Source organism: Ranitomeya imitator, chromosome 6 (assembly GCF_032444005.1).
Source record: "Ranitomeya imitator isolate aRanImi1 chromosome 6, aRanImi1.pri, whole genome shotgun sequence".
NCBI classification, from domain to species: Eukaryota; Metazoa; Chordata; class Amphibia; order Anura; family Dendrobatidae; genus Ranitomeya; species Ranitomeya imitator.
Window position 1 is genome coordinate 209,443,728 of NC_091287.1, and position 19,562 is coordinate 209,463,289.

The window sequence follows — 19,562 nt, forward strand, 5'->3', positions numbered from 1 at the left end:
TGCCCCGTCGTGGGGCGGTCGAGTTAGCCAACTCCAGGGTGCCTCCAGTTTAGGAGCTTCCTATGTGGGCTGCGTGAACTGGTAGTCAAGGCTGGTTCTGTAGTGCCAGTAGGCCCAGCTCCCCCTGTAGGACTGTTGGGGTTCGGTAACTGCGGCTGCCTCGTGGCCTAGCTGTTCTCTCCTCTCCTGTGGGCCTTCGGGTCCACCACCTGGTTCCAGCACCGTCAGCTGGTTCCGGGCCGAGCCTTTGGCTTACGTGCCTCCTCCTGGGTATCCGAGTTCCGCCAACGCCAGGCGGTCCTTGGTAGTGCTTTTAAGCGCGGGCACCTACAGCTTAGTAACCGGGTTCCAGCACCGTCAGCTGGTCCTCGGTCGTGCCATTGGCTCTTGCACACTGGGGCAACGCATCCGGGTTCCAGCACCGCCAGCTGGTTCTCGGCAGTGTTCTTGTCACAGGTACTCCCTCGTGCCAAGCCTGGTTTCAGCACCGTCAGCTGTTTCCGGGTTGTGTCAACTTCACTGAGACGCCTATGCTTGCCCCGTCGTGGGGCGGTCGAGTTAGCCAACTCCAGGGTGCCTCCAGTTTAGGAGCTTCCTATGTGGGCTGCGTGAACTGGTAGTCAAGGCTGGTTCTGTAGTGCCAGTAGGCCCATCTCCCCCTGTAGGACTGTTGGGGTTCGGTAACTGCGGCTGCCTCGCGGCCTAGCTGTTCTCTCCTCTCCTGTGGGCCTTGGGGTCCACCACCTGGTTCCAGCACCGTCAGCTGGTTCCGGGCCGAGCCTTTGGCTTAGGTGCCTCCTCCTGGGTATCCGAGTTCCGCCAACGCCAGGCGGTCCTTGGTAGTGCTTTTAAGCGCGGGCACCTACAGCTTAGTAACCGGGTTCCAGCACCGTCAGCTGGTCCTCGGTCGTGCCATTGGCTCTTGCACACTGGGGCAACGCATCCGGGTTCCAGCACCGCCAGCTGGTTCTCGGCAGTGTTCTTGTCACAGGTACTCCCTCGTGCCAAGCCTGGTTTCAGCACCGTCAGCTGTTTCCGGGTTGTGTCAACTTCACTGAGACGCCTATGCTTGCCCCGTCGTGGGGCGGTCGAGTTAGCCAACTCCAGGGTGCCTCCAGTTTAGGAGCTTCCTATGTGGGCTGCGTGAACTGGTAGTCAAGGCTGGTTCTGTAGTGCCAGTAGGCCCAGCTCCCCCTGTAGGACTGTTGGGGTTCGGTAACTGCGGCTGCCTCGCGGCCTAGCTGTTCTCTCCTCTCCTGTGGGCCTTCGGGTCCACCACCTGGTTCCAGCACCGTCAGCTGGTTCCGGGCCGAGCCTTTGGCTTAGGTGCCTCCTCCTGGGTATCCGAGTTCCGCCAACGCCAGGCGGTCCTTGGTAGTGCTTTTAAGCGCGGGCACCTACAGCTTAGTAACCGGGTTCCAGCACCGTCAGCTGGTCCTCGGTCGTGCCATTGGCTCTTGCACACTGGGGCAACGCATCCGGGTTCCAGCACCGCCAGCTGGTTCTCGGCAGTGTTCTTGTCACAGGTACTCCCTCGTGCCAAGCCTGGTTTCAGCACCGTCAGCTGTTTCCGGGTTGTGTCAACTTCACTGAGACGCCTATGCTTGCCCCGTCGTGGTGCGGTCGAGTTAGCCAACTCCAGGGTGCCTCCAGTTTAGGAGCTTCCTATGTGGGCTGCGTGAACTGGTAGTCAAGGCTGGTTCTGTAGTGCCAGTAGGCCCAGCTCCCCCTGTAGGACTGTTGGGGTTCGGTAACTGCGGCTGCCTCGCGGCCTAGCTGTTCTCTCCTCTCCTGTGGGCCTTCGGGTCCACCACCTGGTTCCAGCACCGTCAGCTGGTTCTCGGCAGTGTCTTTTGCTCTTGTACCTTCTGCTCCCCATCCTGGTTCCAGTACCGTCAGCTGGTTCCGGGCAGAGCCTTTGGCTTAGGTGCCTCCTTCTGGGTATCCAAGTTCCACCAATGTCAGGTGGTCCTTGGTAGTGCTTTCAGGCACGGGTACCTCCTGCTTAGTAACCGGGTTCCAGTAACGTCAGCTGGTCCTTGGTAGTTCCATTGGCTCTTGGACATTCGGCTACCCATCCGGGTTCCAGTACCGTCAGCTGGTTCTCGGCAGTGTCTTTTGCTCTTGTACCTTCTGCTCCCCATCCTGGTTCCAGTAACGTCATCTGGTTCCGGGCAGAGCCTTTGGCTTAGGTGCCTCCTTCTGGGTATCCGAGTTCCGCCAACGTCAGGCGGTCCTTGGTAGTGCTTTTTAGCACGGGTACCTCCTGCTTAGTAACCGGGTTCCAGTAACGTCAGCTGGTCCTCGGTAGTTCCATAGGCTCTTGAACCTTCGGGTAGCCATCCGAGTTCCAGTTCCATCAGCTGGTTCTTGGCATTTTCTCAGCCTTCTTGTACCTTCTGCTACATTTCCAAGTTGAAGACCCTAACGTCGACAACCCGGAAGACCACCCCGATGACGACGACCCGGAAGACCACCCCGATGACGACGACGACGACGGCGGAGACGACGACGGCGGAGACGACGACGGCTGAGACGACGACGGCGGAGATGACGACACTGGAGACGACGACCCTGGAGACGACAACATGGAAGACCGAGAAGCAGAAGAACAAGAGGCTGCAGAACAAAGAGCAGAAGAACATTAAGCATAAGACTTAATATCAGAGCAAAAGATATTATCTAAATTATATGCAGAAGAAGACTAACCAGTGTATGGGGGTGAGTCCGTTCCTCCTCGTGGTGCCCCTGGATAAAGCCTGATGCTGCAGGCCAAACTGAACGCGGACAAATGTAACTTTTGTGACTGGCAGAACGGAAGGTGTAATCTTCCAACTTTTATAGATAACAACTACGGGAATGCCTGTCACAAATAAGAATATGATGAAGAAGTAGAATAGGAAGAATAATAACAGTGGAATAAAAAGAATATGTAGAATAGGAAGAATAATAATAGTTGAAGAAAATGAATATGAAGAATGTAATAAAAAAAAAAAAATAGGTAGAAGATGAAGAAGAAGATGAATAAGGTGAAGAAGTTGATGTCAAAGATGCTGATGATGATGAAGATGAAAGTGTGGGAAAAGAAAAAAAAAAAAGAAAAAAAAGAAGGGGAAGGGCGTGGAATAGTGAAACATCAATATCTGACAAAATAAAAAAAATTTACATAGTCAATATCTTTTTCAATCCGAACGTCTTTAAAAAAAAAAAAAAACATGCTATTCTATTTGATTGGACTAATCCTCATTGCCTTTAATGTCTCCGCCACCTCCCCCATACATCCTACATTATTCTTAGTTGTTTTCCTTCATGTAGAATGAACCTACAAGGAAAGAAAGGGTTTATTTTAATTCCGATATTTTGGTCCCATTGACTTGCATTGGGATCGGGTATCGGTATCGGCGATATCCGATATTTTTTGAATATCGGCCGATCCAAACCGATACCGATACTTTCCGATATCGGAAGGTATCGCTCAACACTATTGATAACTATAAATATAAAGGTATCTAAATTACAGCTACAAATATACCTGCACTCACCAAAGAAGCATGCATACAGTTATTTTACACACATTTTACAGTAACATGCCATTTCTGCAGATATCTGTTGTCTAAACCTCTGACATACAGGAAGCCAAAGGAAATAAGGGCAGTTATCGCTCTCTATCCCTTTCAAGAACAGGGAGTCAAAAATTAAACTAGCAGCTAGTGGAAAAGGTGGTCAAGGAGAGGGGAAGAAAAGAATAAGAGGGAGCAATATGGTAGGTGAAAGCGAGGAGGGGGTGGGGCAGGGAATGGAAGAAAGAAGCTAGAAGGGTCAGAGGACAATAGATATTAATGTACTGTTCTGGGTCACTCACGTCATTATAGTGCAATCTTGGTATCACGCTAATTAAGAAGCTGGACTCATGTAATATTGCAAGAGAAGGGAAATGGATGGGGGACAGGATCTTCACAAATCTTGCAAATGTTGTCAAAGTACTTATTCAAAAGCAGGGAGCCAGCTCTACAAAAGGTTTGTGCTGTTGCACATAGCTTCTTTTCTACTTCCTTTCCTATTTTGTTAATGTTTCATTCTGCTGCTCACAGTATTTATAGCAGCTGATGGGCTCTTGATATCCCAATACAATTTGTGTGAGCTGCAGCACTGTTAAAATATGTATACCGTATTTTTCGGTTTATAAGATGCACCGGATTATAAGACGCACCCCAAATTGTGAGGAGAAAAATAAGAAAACAAAACTTTTTTTTTAATAAGATGGTGGTGCTTCTAAGAATCCATGCGTCTTATTGCTTACCGGGGGGTGGTGGCTGCTGTGAAGCCGGGAGTCAGGGTCAATGCTGGAGGAGGCAAGATTGGAGCATTGCTGCAGGCCGCAGGCTGGGATGAGGGTATGTTCGGATGTGCGGTGCGCCGCTGCGGGTGTCCATTGCTGCAGGGGCTCTGCCGACATCTTGTGAGAGCCCAGAGCCCCCGCAGTTACTTGGTTTCCTATGCGGTGGACTGGACTCAGGAAAATGGCTGCAGACCGGGGGGGCGCATGCGCAAATGGAGATCTCAGCACCAAGATCTCAAAGTATATTCATTTACCTCTGTGATTTTACACTATTCATACCCAGGTGCTTTGACTTTTTCATACATTTACTCCAAGAACCATAACTTTATTTTATCTTTGGGTCAACAAAGCCTAAGGGTATGTGCACACATCAAGATTTCTTGCAGAAATTTTCCTGACCAAAACCGGACATTTCTGCCAGAAATCCGCATGCGTTTTTTTGCGTTTTTTCACGCGTTTTCATGCGTTTTTGACCCGTTTTTGACGTGTTTTTGGTGCGTTTTTTTCCAAATGCATAGAATAGCGTGAAAAACGTAGAAAATCCGCAAAATTAATTAACATGATGCTTTTTTTACAGCGATGCGTTTTTTTGCGGAAAAAAACGTATCAATGTGCACAAAACATGCAGAATGTATTCTAAATGATAGAATGCATAATGTATGCGTTTTTAATGAGTTTTTATAGCGTTTTTAGCGTGAAAAAACCTGAACGTGTGCACATAGCCTTACTGTCACAAATCCACCATTCAATGTGTCCCAGGGATGCAGTGATTGACAGTTCGGCCACCCAAGAGATGGCAGAGGTATACTGGGTTGCCATTATTGTGAATGGGATAGCGCAGCTACCCAATCAGGGACTGGAGAGTGCTGACTATCCTCATGGTAAATAGGAATAGTTCAGCTGCCCAATCAGGGGATGCAGCATGCTGGGCTGTCCCCATGCAAATTTTGAATTGCCCAGCATTGCAATCACAGGCTGGACCTGCTGGGCTTCTTCCAGGTGTCTCCCTTTCAGGATGATCACCTGGTTCTTTAGTTGGCTGGCAATGGTCAGACCATTGGCAGTCTTAGCTTTATTCTGTGGAGTGCCTGACCTTTTTGTAGTGTTTTCCTGTTCTGATCTTCTGCTGCCTGACCATGGACCTTGCCTTTCGCTATTCGTTTGCCTAGCTACTTTGTCTTGATCTGCACAGTTTTTCACTACTGACTTCAGACCATGACCTGTTTACTCATGGTCTGAAGGCATGGTCTTGCCTCTCTGCCTTTAACATACACTCTTGTTACCAGACCCCTGACTTCTTGACTCGTCTGCTTGTCCATGAGAAGTGACAATAACCAACATCACATTTTTCATCAGTATGGATCCCATTCTTATACATTTTGATCATGTGGTAAATATGACTCAAATCATTCAGGATCCAGCCAAAGAGCTCTGGAGCCTTGAATTGACAAAGTCCCAGTTGCAGAGTCAATTGTCTAGCTTGATGAAAGCTTCCCATAGCTCTTCACTGCAGGCAATGGCCGTGATGTCTGTACTTTCAGATGTGCAGATGGTCTCTCCCAAACCCATAGCAGCCCATTTTGATTTGGGGAGAGAAAAACCAGCTTAGAGTGTTTAGGGAGAGCTACTTTTTACAATTTATTCTAGGTCTTCAGGTGATGAGTTTCAGTGGGAGGGAATAATCATGTCCTTAATGCAAGGTGGGCCTTCAGATAAAGAGAACGGTATTAAATGGCCGCATCACGTAGGTAAAACACGTACGTGTGCACAAATGTGTGCTGGCCAGACTTAAAATACACCTTGTCGTAACACTAACATGCAAGGGGGGTTGTGGAAACCACAAGAAAATGACAGCAAGAACGGAATATAATAATTAACAAGTAAGCCTTTATTAATATAAATCACATACAGATCAAGATAAAATACGGACCAATATACGGGACAAAGTACAAGATAGTGAAACACACAGGGACACTGCTACCTGTGTAAAGAAAAAGACGTGCGGCTGAGGGACTAGCTATTAAGGACAATAGTACAAGATATTATAGTAAGGAATATAGCTCATGAAAAATGATTCACAAAAATGGTTCTGCCTATTATGGATAATACCCATGTGTATCTGGACATTACACCCTATATGCAATTGTGCACTGTGCTAATGCGGCTCTCTAGTAAAAAACAGGATATGTAAGTGCCACAGTGAGCCCACATGTTGGCTCATCAAAGAAGGGTAATGCCTGTGTTTAGCGGTCACATAACAGGATCGAAAATACCAAGTTTCCAGAGCTGCTATCCCATAATCCCTACCCACCGAGTACTCCAACTCCCCACATGGTATAAGGCAGCCAAGCTGCTCCAATGTAGTTTACCTGCTATAACAGAGAGTAGGAATCAGCTCAGGACCCGTGCGGCCTGAGGTCCTGAGCTGATTCCTACTCTCTATTATAGCACATTTCTTGTGTGTAGCTGAAGCAGAAGGACTCACAGCAGATCTCTCTCTCTCAGAAACCAGATTGATCCTGTTCTCATGTTTTAAGCTGGATATTCTTAATTCTTAATAAATGAACATTCTCTGTTGCTCGTTGTGGACATCACGCTGATTAACCCGCTGCTAACAGGTTATGGGCCCAGGAGTCAAAGCAATCCTAAACCTCCAGAGCACAGAGCACCATATCACTCAGTATAGAGGATGATCAGATTGTGCATGTGTGTAAGTGTGAATCTGCAAAGGAAATGTGGGAGCAGTTGCAGAAAGTACATGAGAGAATAAATTTAAGTAATAAACTCTATCTAATGAGAAAGCTGTATCAGTCTAAGCTACACAATGACCAGGACATGCAGGACTACATTAGAAATACTCTGGAGACCGTAGAGCGCCTGCGGGGCATTGGGGAAGATATGAAGGACTTCCATGTAGCAGCACTATTACTTAGTGGTCTCCCAGAAAGCTATGACACTCTGGTAACTGCACTAGATGCACGCCCAGATGATGAGCTGACATTGGAATATGTCAGAGGAAAGCTTGTAGATGAATATAAGAGAAAGACAGAAAATGTGAGCAGCAAGATATGTAACAAGGAAACTGCTTTACAAACACATGATGTGCCCACCAGCAGAAACCACCCTAAAGAGACACGTGAATGTTTTGTATGCAAGAAGCCAGGTCATTTAAAAGCTGAATGCAGAGTCTGGAAAGCTAAAATGAGTCAGTTGAAAAAGCAAAACAGCCAACAGAGAGTTAAGAGTGCTGTATCTGGAAACAATGATTCGGCAAATACTGAAGCTGCATTCACATCAGTCAATGCATTTAAATCAAAGCATGCGTGGTGTATAGATTCTGGTGCAACCAGTCACATGACCAATGACAGAGACTTCTTTACTAAGCTTAACCAAAATAAGTCAGAGAAAGTGATAATGGCAAACGGTCAATGCATGAACTCAGAAGGCAGAGGAGACGGTTATATTGATTGTAACATCTCTGCAACACAAAGTAGAAGGATCCATGTAAAAGATGTACTATATGTGCCTAGTCTTGAAAGTAATCTATTATCTGTGAAAAAGCTCACAAAACAAGGTAATGAAGTTACATTTAAGGAAGATAGCTGCATCATCTCAAAGGAGGGTCACACATTAGCAAAAGGAAAAATCAGAGATGAACTGTATCAGTTGAAATGTAAAGAGTGTGTATGCACAGCTAAGCAAGAACTGCACAAGAACTGTAGTCATGTATGGCACAGGCGGCTTGCGCATAGAGACCCAGAAGCAATAAGAAAGTTATTTCAAGAACAATTAGCTGATAATATTACAAATGATTCATGTAGTCAGACAATGAGGTGTTCCAGCTGTATCAAAGGGAAAATGTCCAGAAAGGCCTTTCCTAAGAAAAGTACTGCAAGAACAGAACAACCACTAGATTTAGTGCACACGGATATCTGTGGTCCAATGCGTACTCAGACCCCTGGAAAGAAGAGATATTTTCTTACATTTATTGATGACAATTCAAGATATACAGTTGTCTATTTACTTCACAGCAAAAATGAAGTTCCAGAGAAACTTGGAATATATCTAGCTGAATTACACAAGAAGTTTGGAAGAATGCCAAAAACTTTGCGTGCAGATAATGGAACTGAGTATACAAGTAATGAAACACAGAGCATTTTAAAGAAAAATGGAATCATATTTCAAACTACTGTACCATACAACCCTGAGCAAAATGGTGTAGCAGAAAGAAGGAACCGGACACTCTGTGAAAGCGCAAGGAGTATGTTATTTGATGCTAATTTGCCTACAGTATATTGGGGCGAAGCTATTATGACGGCTTGTTATCTTCAGAACAGACTACCAAGTAAAGCGACATAGAAAACTCCATTTGAGCAATGGAATGGTACAAAACCAAAACTACAACACATAAGGATTTTCGGAAGTAAAGCATTTGCACATGTTCCCAAAGAAAAACGAACTAAGTGGGAATCTCATGCCAAGGAAGGCATCCTGGTAGGCTACAGTGAAACCCAGAAAGGTTATAGAATTTTACACCCAGAGACAAACAAGGTCACAATAAGTAAAGATGTAGTGTTTGATGAAAACTTCGTGTCACCCAAGTTTTATGACATTATGCCAGTAGTCCAGATGAAACAACAACAACAATCTCAATCACAATTACAAGACAACGAAGAAAACAATGTAGAAGTCTGGCTGGACTCTTCAACCACTGAAGGAACAACAAAAGGCCTAAGTGAACCTGAAATTAGACGGTCGTCAAGATCAAACAAAGGAATACCAGCTAAACGTTTATCTTACATTGTGAAGACACTGCCTGATTCAGAACCACAGTCATGGGATGAAATGCAGAAACTACCCGCCCATGAAAGAACAAAGTGGATCAATGCCGCGAATGAAGAAATGAACTCGCTTCATCAACTTCAAACTTGGAAACTCACTGAGTTACCACAGGATAAAAAGGCAATTAAGTGTAAATGGGTATTTAAAACCAAATATGATTCTGAAGGTAAAGTCCACAGATTTAAAGCGAGGTTGGTCGCAAAAGGATATTCTCAAAAATATGGCGAAGACTATGATGCTACTTTTTCCCCGGTCGCTAAGCAGACAACATTTAGAGCATTGTTGGCGGTAGCTGCAGTACAAAGGATGTTTGTCAGACATTTGGATATCAAAACCGCATTTTTAAATGGTGACATTGAGGAGGACTTATACATGACTCAACCTGAAGGTTATGTAAAGGAAGGTGAACAGAATCTTGTTTGCAAACTACAAAAATCTCTTTATGGTCTTAAGCAATCGGCGAGAGCATGGAACTCTAAAATGAACAAAGTCTTGTTAGAAGAAGGATTTAAAAGAGGTCAAGCGGATCCATGCCTGTACACGAGATATACAGATGAAAAATGGATGTATATTCTCTTATATGTGGACAATGTAATTATAGTTCATCAAGAAGAAGCTGAAATTGGGAAAATTACTAAAATTTTAAACAAGCATTTTGAAACAAAAGACCTAGGAAATGTGACATATTATCTAGAAATCCACATCCAGAGAGAGGAAGATGGAAGTTTTCTTTTAAATCAAAGTGCAAAGATTAATTCAATTTTGGATCAGTTCGGAATGACGGAAGCCAAAGGTGTATCAACGCCAATGGAATCATCCTACCTGAAACTGGAAGAAGATGACCTGTTGCCTAACAATGAGAAATATCGACAGGCAGTGGGGGCACTTCTATATATATCAACTACGACTCGACCGGATATTACAACAGCAGTTGGAATATTGTGCAGATATGTGGAGAAACCGCGCCAAAAGGACTGGAATGCCGTTAAAAGAGTTCTCCAATATTTAAAAGGGACACAAGGTGTAAACTTAAAAATATCTGCAGCAGGAAATCTAAAACTCACCGGCTATGTTGACTCAGATTGGGCTGGTGATTCGCAAGATCGTAAATCCACAAGCGGATATGTATTTAAACTTGGAGAAAGTTCAATCTCCTGGTCTAGTAGAAAACAAGTGTCTGTTGCTTTGTCATCTACAGAAGCTGAGTATGTATCCGCAGCCTATGCAAGTCAGGAGATCATTTGGCTAAGACAACTGATGGATGATCTTGGTAAACCGTTAACTCAGCCAACGGTGATATATGAGGACAACCAAGGATGCATTAAACTTGCATGCAGTGAAAAGATCAGTGCTAGAACTAAGCACATCGACGTTAGATGTCATCGTCTACGTGATTTAATAGATCGTGGCGTAATTCAGTTTGTTTATTGTGAAACTGATAAAATGTTAGCTGATATTTTGACCAAGCCATTGCCACGACCTAGGTTCCAAGAATTGAGAACCACTATGGGACTGACAGAATAAGTAGTTGTTGAGTGGGGGTGTTGGCCTAATGCATATTGATCTGTATGTATTGCAACAACTATTGTTTGTTTAATATGATGTGATTTATATATCTGCATGCATATTGTTCACATGTCAGCAAAGTTAAAAAAAAAAAAGAGTCCTCATTTACAGACAGGATGTTCCTCCTCCCCTTCCCTGTGAGCACATTTCTTGTGTGTAGCTGAAGCAGAAGGACTCACAGCAGATCTCTCTCTCAGAAACCAGATTGATCCTGTTCTCATGTTTTAAGCTGGATATTCTTAATTCTTAATAAATGAACATTCTCTGTTGCTCGTTGTGGACATCACGCTGATTAACCCGCTGCTAACAGTTTATGAGGAATCTCTTCTGTCAAACCAATCTATTCAGTTTTTATGAAGAGGTAAGCTATAAACTGGACCAAGGCGAGTCATTGGACATGGTTAGTGACGAGCGAGTGTACTTGTTGCTTGTTTTCCCGAGCACGCTCGGGTGACCTCTGAGTATTTATGACTGCTCGGAGATTTAGTTTTCATCGTGGCAGATGAATGATTTACAGCTACTACCCAGCCTGAGTACATATTGGGGTTGCCTGGTTGCTAGGGAATCCCCACATGTAATCAAGCAGGCTAGTAGCTGTAAATCATTCAGCTGCCAAGATAAACACTATATCTCCGAGCAGTCATAAATACTTGGAGGTCACCCGAGCATGCTCGGGAAAACACGAGCAACGAGTACACTCGCAAATCACTAGACGTGGTATATCTTGATTTCTCCAGTGCCTTTGATACCGTGCCACACAAGAGATTGGTGCACAAAATGAGAATGCTGGGTCTGGGAGAAAATGTGTGTAAATGGGTAAGTAACTGGCTTAGTGATAGAAAGCAGAGGGTGGTTATAAATGGTAGATTCTCTAACTGGGTTGCTGTGACTAGTGGGGTACCGCACGGGTCAGTGTTGTGGCCTATTCTCTTCAACATTTTTATTAACTACCTGGTAGAAGGTTTACATAGTAAAATATCGATATTTGCAGATGATAAAAAACTATGTAAAGCAGTCAATACAAGAGAAGATAGTATTCTGCTACAGATGGATCTGGATAAGTTGGAAACTTGGGCTGAGAGGTGGCAGCTGCAGTTTAACAATGATAAGTGTAAGGTTATACCCATGAGAAGAAGGAATCAATATCACCATTACACACTGAACACGAGACCACTGCGTAAATCTCACATAGAGAAGGACTTGGAGATTATTATTATTTATTATTATAGCGCAATTTATTCCATGGCACTTTACATGTGAGAAGGGGTATGCATAATAAAAACAATAATCTTAAACAATACAACTCACAACTGGTACAGGAGGTACACGAGGGCTCACAATCTACAAGGGATGGGTGAGGATACAATAGGTAAGGGTAGAGTTGGTCGTGCAGCGGTTTGGTCGATTGGTGATTACTGCAGGTTGTAGGCTTGTAAGAAGAGGGGGGTCTTCGAGTTCTTTTTGAAGGTTTCGATGGTAGGTGAGAGTCTAATATGTTGTGGTAGAGCGTTCCAGAGTAGGGGTGATGTGCGAGAGAAATCTTATATGCGATTGTGGGAAGAGGAAATAAGAGTGGAGTAGAGAAGGAGATCTTGTGAGGACCGGAGGTTGCGTGCAGGAAAGTACCAGGAGACGAGGTCACAGATGTATGGAGGAGACAGGTTGTGGATGGCTTTATATGTCACGGTTAGGCTTTTGTACTGGAGTCTCTGGGCAATGGGGAGATTGACAGAGGGGAGAGGCCAGGGAATAGCGGGGGGACAGGTGGATTAGTCAGGCAGCAGAGTTTAGAATAGATTGGAGGTGTGCGAGAGTGTTCGAGGGAGGCCACAGAGCAGGAGGTTGCAGTAGTCAAGGCGAGAGATGGACTATGGACTATGGTTTCTGCAGATTCTTGTATGGATCTGTGAAATATTTTTGAGTTGAAGGCGGCAGGAAGTGGAAAGGGCTTGGATATGCGGTTAGAAGGAGAGATCAGTGTCAAGGATTACCCTGAGACAGCAAGCTTGTGGGACTGGGGAGAGTGGGCAGCCGTTTACTGTAATTGATAGGTCCGTTGGGGGGGTCACATTAGATGGGGAAAGATGATGAATTCTGTTTTGTCAATATTAAGTTTTAGAAATCTAGAGGAGAAGAAGGATGAAATAGCGGACAGACATTGACGCATTCTGGTTAGTAGGGAGGTGATATCTGGTCCAGAAATGTAGATCTGTGTGTCATCAGCATAGAGATGATACTGAAAGCTGTAAGATTCTATGAGCTTTCCCAGGCCAAAGATGTAAATGGAGAAGAGCAGGGGTCCTAGGACTGAACCTTGAGGGGCTCCGACAGATAGGGGGCAAGGTGAGGAGGTGGTGTGTGAGTGGGAGAAGCAAAATGTCCAGTCTGTTAGGTATGACGAGATCCAGGATAGGGCCAAGTCTGTGGTGACAAGGGATGAGAGGGTCTGTAGTAATAGGGAATGGTCCACTGTGTCAAAGGCAGAGGACAGGTCCAGGAGGAAGAATACAAAGTAGTGTTGCTTGCTCTTGGCGGTTAATAGGTCATTGTTGACCTTAGTTAGGGCCGTTTCAGCGGAGTGGTGTGACCGGAAACCAGATTTTAAGCGGTTGATGAGGGAGCAGGAAGAGAGATGGGAAGATAGTTCAAGATGGACGCGTTGTTCCAGTAGTTTTGAGGCATAGGGGAGAAGTGATATAGGGCGATAGCTAGATGCAGAGGATGCGTCAAGAGAGGGCTTTTTGAGGATAGGAGATCCTAGTTAATGATAAACTTACCTGGAGTAGCCAGTGCCAGACAGCGGCTGCCAAGGCAAATAGGATCATGGGGTGCATTAAAAGAGGTCTGAATACATATGATGAGAACATTATACTGCCTCTGTACAAATCCCTTGTTAGTCCGCACATGGAGTACTGTGCACAGTTTTGGGCACCAGTGTGCAGGAAGGATATAATGGAACTAGAGCCAGTAAAAAGGAGGGCAACAAAATTAATAAAAGGGATGGGGGGACTACAATACCCAGAGAGATTTGCAAAATTAGGATTATTTAGTCTACAAAAAAAGACGACTGAGGGGCGATCTAATAACCATGTATAAGTATATAAGGGGACAATACAAATATCTCTCCAAGGATCTGTTTATACCAAGGAAGGTGACGGTCGCAGGGGGCATCCTCTGTGTCTGGAGGAGAGAAGGTTTTCCCACCAACATAGAAGAGGATTCTATACTGTTAGGGCAGTGAGAATCTGGAATTCCTTGTCTGAGGAGGTGGTGATGGCGAACTCAGTCAAGGGGTTCAAGAGAGGCCTGGATGTCTTCCTGGAGCGCAACAATATTGTAATTCAGTTATTAGGTTCTTTAGAAGGACATAGATCTGGGGATTTATTCTGATGGAATATAGGATGAACTGGATGGACAAATGTTTTTTTTCGGCCTTGATAACTATGTTACTATGTTAGTACTGAGTTCAGGCAATGGTCCACTGAAGTTCAGTGGAATGATGCGACTCTCAGGTGCCTTTCCAAAGCTCTTATGTACTTAAACTCTTTGGAGGAGGCCATGATTTAGATTGCAGAATTCATCATAGCTATGGTGAGCAGCAGGGTGCTTGTCATAGAAAAAATAAAATCCATAAGACATCTCTAGTTGTTACCCTCACATAGAACATCTGGGAGAAGAGCTCACATTTCAAACTATTTGAAGTAGAACTCACAATGGAACATAGGAAACTAGTTATAGTCAAGGAGAAAAAGTAATTAAAACAAGGGAAAAACCTCTTTTGAAGCCGCAGACCCCTGCAGTGGAAGGTTATCAAACAGAAAAGGTCATTTTTGGGAACCATATACCAAAATGAGTTCGGTATACACCAGAGGTAACTTTTGTTCTCATCAAAGCATCTTTTGTAGAAACGCCATCTCAGGTCCAGATAGGAATAATGGAGTTTGCATCAATCAGATATTTATGATATACTAGATCAGACTTGGTCAAGATGCGGCCCGCGGGCCACATTCGGCCCGCCTGATGATTTTAAACAGCCCGTCAGCTAGCTGTCACTTCTGACAGCCGCCCTCGGCACCGCTCGGCCAGCCGCCAGACGCTTCTGAGGAGGAGCAGAGCCGGGTTGATCACCTGTTTATCGGTGGCGGAGGCCATCTTCCCGAAGCCGCGACTGCGCAGATGGAGTGCTCTGCTTCACGGGGCTTCAGGAAAATGGCCGTGGGAGGCCGCACGTGCGTAGATGGAGATCGCGGCGGCCATTTTCCTGAAGCCGAGTTTGCAGATTTAGATTGCGGTCTCGCAAGATGATGACATAGCGGTCTCGCAAGACCACTACATCATCATCTCGCGAGATTGCAATGCATGGAGCGGTCACCGGAGCATCGCGAGGAGCGGGAAAGGCCTGTTCTGGATCCGAGGGGCCCACAGAAGGTGAGTATATAACTATGGGCAGCACGGTGGCGCAGTGGATAGCACAGCAGCCTTGCAGCGCTGGAGTCCTGGGTTCTAATCCCACTCAGGACAACATCTGCAAAGAGTTTGTATGTTTTCTCCGTGTTTGCGTGGGTTTCCTCCCACATTCCAAAGACATACTGATAGGGAATTTAGATTGTGAGCCCCATTGGGGACAGCGATGATAATGTGTGCAAACTGTAAAGCGCTGCGGAATATGTTAGCGCTATATAAAAATAAAAGATTATTATTATTTTTAATTTTTTCTATTATTTTTAACATTAGATCTTTTTACTATTGATGCTGCATAGGCAGCATCAGAAGTAAAAAGTTGGTAACACAGGGTTAATAGCAGCGTTAACGGAGTGCATTACACCGCGGCATAACGCGGTCCGCTAACGCTGCCATTAACTCTGTGTGAGCGCTGACTGGGGGGGGAGTATGGACTGTGGGCACTGACTGCGGGGAGTAAGGAGCGGCCATTTTGCCACTGGACTGTGCCTGTCGCTGATTGGTCGTGGCTGTTTTGCGGTGACCAATCAGCGACTTGGGATTTCCATTACAGACAGACAGAAAGACAGACAGACAGAAAGACGGAAGTGACCCTTAGACAATTATATAGTAGTTAGAATTTCAGTGTCATAGCAAATGATGTGTAGGGTAGGTATATGAGAAACTTGGCACTTGATTTATGATCAATACAGATTAAATTTTATTTATAGTATTTTCCAGACAATAAAGAGATGTTTTGGTCTACAACTTGACCTTCATCAGTCAGCTGGAATAGGCAAAACTGCTTAAGCAGCAAAAGGCAGAGCTATGCGGTATCCACTGCTATGTAGGAGTCCACCAAAAGTGCTACTTTTACTTTATTTGGTGTAGGATAGGATCACTATTAGTGTTGAGCGATACCTTCCGATATTTGAAAGTATCGGTATCGGATGGTATCGGCCGATACCTGCAAAATATCGGATCTCGCCGATACCGATACCCGATACCAATACAAGTCAATGGGACACAAATATCGGAATGTATCCTGGATGGTTCCCAGGGTCTGAAGGAGAGGAAACTCTCCTTCAGGCCCTGGGATCCATATTAATGTAAAAAATAAAGAATAAAATAAAAAATATGGCTATACTCACCCCTCGGACGAACCCTGGCTGTCACCGCTGCAAGCGTCCGCCTCCGTTCCTAAGAATGCAGAGAGTGAAGGACCTTCGATGACGTCGCGGTCAGGTGACCGGGCACCTGACCGCTCATGTGACCGCTCACCTGACCGCGACGTCATCGAAGGTCCTTCACTCACTACATTCTCAGGAACGGAGGCGGACGCTTGCAGCGGTGACAGCCAGGGTTCGTCCGAGGGGTGAGTATAGCCATATTTTTAATTTTTATTCTTTATTTTTTACATTAATATGGATCCCAGGGCCTGAAGGAGAGTTTCCTCTCCTCCAGACCCTGGGAATCATACGCACCGCACACTCCGATTCCGATTTCCGATATCACAAAAATATCGGAACTCGGTATCGGAATTCCAATACAGCAAATATTGGCCGATACCCGATACTTGCAGTATTGGAATGCTCAACACTAATCACTATTAGTGTTGAGCGATACCTTCCGATATTCAAAGGTATCGGTATCAGATGGTATCGGCCGATATCCAAAAAATATCGGATATCGCCGATACCGATACCCTATACCAATGCAAGTCAATGGGACACAAATATCGGAAGTGATCCTGGATGGTTCCCAGGGTCTGAAGGAGAGGAAACTCTCCTTCAGGCCCTGGGATCCATATTCATGTAAAAAATAAAGAATAAAAATAAAAAATATGGATATACTCACCCCTCGGACGAACCCTGGCTGTCACCGCTGCGAGCGTCTGCCTCCGTTCCTGAGAATGCAGAGAGTGAAGGACCTTCTATGACATCGCGGTCAGGTGACCGGTCACCTGACCGCTCATGTGACCGCGACGTCATCGAAGGTCCTTCACTCTCTGCATTCTTTGGAACCGAGGCAGACACTCGCAGCGGTGAGAGCCAGGGTTTGGCCGAGGGGTGAGTATATCCATATTTTTTATTTTTATTCTTTCTTTTTTACATGAATTTGGATCCCAGGGCCTGAAGGAGAGTTTCCTCTCCTCCAGACCCTGGGAACCATACGCACCGCACACGCCGAAGATGACTGGGAACACTTCCGATTCCGATTTCCTATATCGCAAAAATATCAGAACTAGGTATCGGAATTCTGATACAGCAAATATCGGCCGATACCCGATACTTGCAGTATCGGAATGCTCAACACTAATCACTATAATACACTTCAAATCAATAATTGTCTGATACATTATGCTATACTTGTCATATTTGATCTCTATTAGTGATGAGCGAGCACTAAATTGTTCGGATGCTCTTTACTCGAGTCGAGCAAATTGTAATGCTGTTTGACTTCCATTATATTCGTTACTCGAGTCGATGGGAAACTTAAGCATTTTTCAGGCAGCCCCCGGAAAACTCAAGGGGGTCTAAAAATTGCTGAAATCAATGGAAATAGCACCAAATTGGCATAGGAAGAGCATGGAGAAGAACTCTGAAAGCATCTCTGAATCCCAGTTAGCTGCTGGAAACAATGTGTCATGATCCAGACTGGGTTTGGGTCTCTCATTTCCCGGTCTAGTCATGTCAGGGGTTAACTTTCTCTGCCTCGTTCCAGTGTCGGGTCTGCTATTTCTCTGCGCTGCATCCTGAAGGCAATGCAGTTATATTTCCTCAAAAAAAAAGGGAAGAAGCCAGCACTGCTTATGGTCAGAACGCAATAACTGAAGTGCAATTGCACATAAATTCTAACTGTATTTCAAATATGAGACATTTAGCAAACAATTGATCAATTCTTTGAGCTACCCCGCCACTTCACGGCAATCTCATAATGGGGCAGTCCTAATCTTCGTATTTTATTAACGTTGTGCCATTATGGCTTCCTGAATGTATAAAAAAAAAAAGGACCACATTAAATGCGAACTGTACCTGGAGCATTTTCAGAATCACTCCCTTGGTGCCAGGAAAGGCAAGCGCAGGTAAAGGCCGATCAGGCCGATGAAGGGTGAGACAGGCACGCTGGGTTATGTGCGCCATTCTTTCTGTGTTCACTGTGATTGATAGGCTGCTGTGCACACACACAGCAGCCCTGCCCCGCCTCAGGCTCAAGTTAATTGTGCACCTGTGTCTCAGCCTGTCTCACCCTTCATCTTTGGTGCGGGTTTGGCAGTGTGGAAGCCAGATCTGAAATGTCCGCACTGGACCTGATCGGCCTTTACCTGCGCTTGCCTTTCCTGGCACCAAGGGAGTGATTCTGAAAATGCTTCAGGTACAGTTCGCATTTAATGTGGTCCTTTTTTTTTTTTTTTTTTTTTACATTCAGGAAGCCATAATGGCACAACGTAAATAAAATACGAAGATTAGGACTGCCCCATTATGAGATTGCCGTGAAGTGGCGGGGTAGCTCAAAGAATTGATCAATTGTTTGCTAAATGTCTCATATTTGAAATACAGTTAGAATTTATGTGCAATTGCACTTCAGTTATTGCGTTCTGACCATAAGCAGTGCTGGCTTCTTCCCTTTTTTTTTGCTTTGCATTGGTATGTGGCTGACCACCACTGTTGCCGCGCACGCTGGGTTATGTGCGCCATTCTTTCTGTGTTCACTGTGATTGATAGGCTGCTGTGCACACACACAGCAGCCCTGCCCCGCCTCAGGCTCAAGTTAATTGTGCACCTGTGTCTCAGCCTGTCTCACCCTTCATCTTTGGTGCGGGTTTGGCAGTGTGGAAGCCAGATCTGAAATGTCCGCACTGGACCTGATCGGCCTTTACCTGCGCTTGCCTTTCCTGGCACCAAGGGAGTGATTCTGAAAATGCTTCAGGTACAGTTCGCATTTAATGTGGTCCTTTTTTTTTTTTTTTTTTTACATTCAGGAAGCCATAATGGCACAACGTAAATAAAATACGAAGATTAGGACTGCCCCATTATGAGATTGCCGTGAAGTGGCGGGGTAGCTCAAAGAATTGATCAATTGTTTGCTAAATGTCTCATATTTGAAATACAGTTAGAATTTATGTGCAATTGCACTTCAGTTATTGCGTTCTGACCATAAGCAGTGCTGGCTTCTTCCCTTTTTTTTTGCTTTGCATTGGTATGTGGCTGACCACCACTGTTGCCGCGCACGCTGGGTTATGTGCGCCATTCTTTCTGTGTTCACTGTGATTGATAGGCTGCTGTGCACACACACAGCAGCCCTGCCCCGCCTCAGGCTCAAGTTAATTGTGCACCTGTGTCTCAGCCTGTCTCACCCTTCATCTTTGGTGCGG

General features: G+C 45.2%; 1 protein-coding gene across 4 annotated transcripts in view; it reads right to left on the minus strand.

Annotated features, from left to right (window-relative positions):
• Positions 1-19,562, minus strand: part of CTNND2 (catenin delta 2) — a 2,169,946-nt gene that overhangs the window by 27,066 nt on the left and 2,123,318 nt on the right. The window lies entirely within an intron of this gene.